Source organism: Etheostoma spectabile, chromosome 20 (assembly GCF_008692095.1).
Source record: "Etheostoma spectabile isolate EspeVRDwgs_2016 chromosome 20, UIUC_Espe_1.0, whole genome shotgun sequence".
Taxonomy (NCBI): Eukaryota; Metazoa; Chordata; class Actinopteri; order Perciformes; family Percidae; genus Etheostoma; species Etheostoma spectabile.
This window is the reverse complement of record NC_045752.1, coordinates 6,559,294-6,563,521: the sequence shown is the minus strand read 5'-3', so window position 1 is coordinate 6,563,521 and position 4,228 is coordinate 6,559,294.

Genomic DNA, 4,228 nt, shown 5'->3' with positions numbered 1-4,228 from the left:
ATCTATCTATCTATCTATCTATCTATCTATCTATCTATCCATCTATCTAGCCCAACATGGCAACTGTATCTTGGGGCATAGGGTAAAAAAAACATGAATGTCACATTAAAATCACTTCCGGGCATTAAAAACTCACACTTTATTTGCCCCAGGAATTAGGTTATCACAACGCTAACTTTAATTTCCCCCAAATTGGGAAAAAAAAATCAACTTCAAGTTTTGCTTTCTTTTATCTCCCAAATTGAAATATGAACAGCTGTAATTGATTTACAGGTTTATCAAACCTCTGATTAAACCAATTTCTTTGTCCAGGGTGAATGATGACTGGGGCTAATAATCCAAATGATGACAATTAATCAGCTAGTCTAAATACAGCTATGACTTGCACATTTTGAGGGTCTATATCTATCTATATGTATATATTTTTTTTCATTTCTTTTTTTGCCTTAACAGTTCTTATTCTGGTTTCTTGGCCATTGCAGTAATGCATTCAAACCTCACGGGGGAGGAAGAGGCTAAGGAATCTTGGCTAGTGGTAGGCTACAGTGGTTTTAGCCCGCATGTATAAAGGCTTCATCCAGCACTGTATGAACTGCATGAACTACCACTCTTGCTCTCTGTGTTTATTTCAGGCTCCTATGTAACACACAACACGTCCAACTCCCCCTGGTGCCACAGTGTAATTCCGAGATTAAGGTTAACGAGCCTCCCCGACCTTATTGCTGTTATTATGGCTTGGCGGTGGAACAAGACACCAGAGCTTTTTGGTGGTTGTGTCCTGCATAACTGCCAGAGGTGCTGTCCCATTGCTGGGTATACAGGCTTCCACTCTAAAAAAGAAAAAAGAAAAAAAAATCTTTTTTGTGATACATCTAGCAGCTCGTGGTATGGGTGGGGATTGAAAAGATTCCACAGCAAGCGAGTGAGATTTGTCTTGGTCATGAAATGGAGACCAGTTTATGTGAGATGTGGTTTGGTTCAAAAATTGGAAATATATTGTATAGAGTGTAAACACAAGAATGCTTATACTTGTACTTATACGCAAACATATTTATTACTGCCTATGAACAATTACAATTTCCTCTTTGGGAACACATTTGGGGTGAAAAATATACAAAAATATTAGCCACAGTTATGGGGGCCAGAGGGGGGGCAGGCGTAATAAATCGGGGCACTGACCCCCCCCCACCCCCTTAACACCGCCATTGCAGCCAGCAGCCGGTTAGCTTAGCACAAAGACTGGAAACTGGAGGAAACAGCAACTCTTGTGGGTTCTGTTGCCTTATGATAGAGCCGGGCGAGCTGTTCATCCTTGTTTTCACTCTTTGTGATAAGCAAAGCTAAACGGCTGCCGGCTGTAGCTTCACATTTACCATTCAGGCACCACTCTGAGGTGTGAGTCACGGTTGTTTCTTCTGGTAATGAAAACAATGCAAACCTGCCGTCTACCCCCTACACTGGCTTCTACAGTAGCAGAGAAACTGAGAAAATATCACAGTAGACAAATTTGACTGTAATGGTTGCCGCAATGTTTTGGAGGGTAATGTTAAAAAATAAATGTTGAATTCAAATATAGTTGCCTACACATACCATGTTGCACTGGCAATGGATATGCTTCCCAAATTCTTGCATAGGCTGAACACCTGCATCGGGCTCCTGATTGCATGCCATCTGACTCTTTATCTCAAACATGTTCCTCCATTTGGCCTCTAAATGGCCCAGAAAAAAATGTAAAATAATCAGATACAGATTCATGCAGGTGATCCCTGATGTTCTGCACTGCTGCACAGGTCAGTTGAAGGAATTTCCTTTCTCCCAAGGAGTGGTTGTACTTTTAGTCCAGGTGTGCAAAGACAGGGAGAGGGAATACTGCCAAGGCCTCATGTTTTTTTCTTCTTTTTTTAATGGGATAGCTGGCTATATAGTCAGAGTCATGCATTCCTCAGGGAGGCAGGAAGGGAGGGAGCTGCCTGTGTGCAGCTCGTCTTGTCCCATTAACACCTTTTCACAGTTGCTCCTTCACCCCGCCTTGATCCATGGCACTTTGCCTCTGGCAGACATGAAAAACCCCAGTAGGATATTTTGCAGACGGGTAGGCCTTGGCTGTATGCTCAGGCCACTTATGAAGAACAGGGAGAAGCTGAGAAATGATGCATAGGTAGCTTCACGTCTTGCTTGGCAGAGGGTTCATGGCAGAGCAGAGAGTGTAGGGTCAGGCAGATCTACTGCATGCCAAAGGCTGAGGTTTGAGGAATTTCCCCCTGCAGTGAAAAAGAGAGGGCCATGAGAGGGTGAGCTAGACAGGCTAAGGCTTCTGTACTTCAAGATTTATAAGGTACCTGACAGTAAAGACAAGATATTTATTCTTATCAAAGGATTTGGAGCTTTCTCTCCCTCATGGGACATTCTGTGGATTTCCAATTGAAGACAAAACCTCAAACATCAGTAAGAGCTCTTAAAAGTCACCCATTAGTGATTACAATGGAAAAGATTGTCATGATTTTAAGCTATATAAATTCACATGAAAGTATTGTACAAGTGATGCTTTCTTTAAAAAGCTCCCCTCAAACATAACACCTGCACGGCATGCTAGCCTACATTGAAGTTAGCTTACACAATGTTGCACAATGTTGTCAGTGTTGATAACATTAGATAAGTCCATGTTTCCCCTCCATGACAAGCTGTCCCACATTTTGATCCATCAGGGTTGCATCTGTTTAAATACGCGCTATAACCCACTCTGAGAAGACAGTGAATTAAGCACATTAATCCTTATCCCGGCTGTAAAACAGACACAAAGTAGGAAAGCTTTAGTCATATTGTTGCATTAAATCCTACTTACTCTGGGCATGTATTTTTCTTACAAGCTCATTTTGTGGTGAAAAAAATATTGGCAGGTGACTATTGACCTGATCTTTGCATTGTAGTATTGGCTGCTTGCAGTTTCGGTGACCTATACAGGATTATTAGAGATTAGTCTGCTGTTGCAACCACTGGAAACCATTCTAGATAAGATAAAATACCAAAAATGTGAAATACAAACAGCAAAATCACAGGGCTTCGGTTTGAAGACAATCAAACAATGCCTTAATTTGAGTATGACTTGCGTTTTTCATCCACAAATTTGTATTTGAATAAACAAGTAAATGTTCTTGGGTAGTGAAGGATGTTTGCGATTAGGAAGGATGTTGGCTTGAACATTGCTCTTCCTGAATCCTGTGTGTGCTACAGTATGTGACATTACAATCTCTGCAATCTTGTCTTTGTGCATTAGCTTGCAGTCTGCATTATGCATTTGCATTTATATAATTTGATGTATTAAGGCAAATTCCCAGAATGACAGAAACTTGTCTGTGCATGAGCCAGGCCTCTCAAAACGGATGAAACATGGTCGATACACGCCCTCATAAAAAAAGACATTTTCCATGCCTGACTTTACTTATATGCCATCTTACTGTTTATATTGCCCTGATGGATTGTTTTGTGCTTTGCTTCTTCATAGATCAAGAGTTGTTTTAATGTCTAGAGCAGACCAGTAGTTCGGGAAACTGAGGGATAAGGCTGTCTTCAACGACTCCTAAAACAATGTTTCTCTCTTATGCTGTGCCTTTATCTTTCAAGATACATTGACATAAGAACTATACAGACAGAGTTTATACAGTAATATGTATGCACACATATTTACATACACCTGCGCTTGGCTTTTCTGCTGTGGCGTTCAGGTGATATGCCTTTAATTTGCAGCAGCTTCTGAAAGAATTTAACAGGTCTTTGATTACTTTGTATCTTTGGCTGTTTCCCCACCTGGAGAGAGTAACCAGAGTAACATTGTTTTTACCTTGTCTAGCCCATTATGAGAAATGATATGATAGGGTGCCATGGCCTTTTACGAGACTGTTTAAGTCACACCAAATGCACGCATGGTCACTGATGAATGTGATGCTGTTGATATCCAATAACTGTATTTTCCAGCAGTTTGGTTAAACAGTTCCAGTTGTTCGGTTTAGCAATTTAATTGCAATCAGGCAGTACAGATTTTGTTTTTGATAATATAATAGAGTCTTTAAAACAGAATCCTAAAATGGTGGCAGTGTTTATGTCCTCCTCTGCTGCTGACTAAAGCAGTGTTACGTAAAAAATCAGTCTAAATTGTTCGAGAAATAGAAAAAACAAACTTCACTGAGTGTGTGTGTGTGTGTGTGTGTGTGTGTGTGTGTGTGTGTGTGTG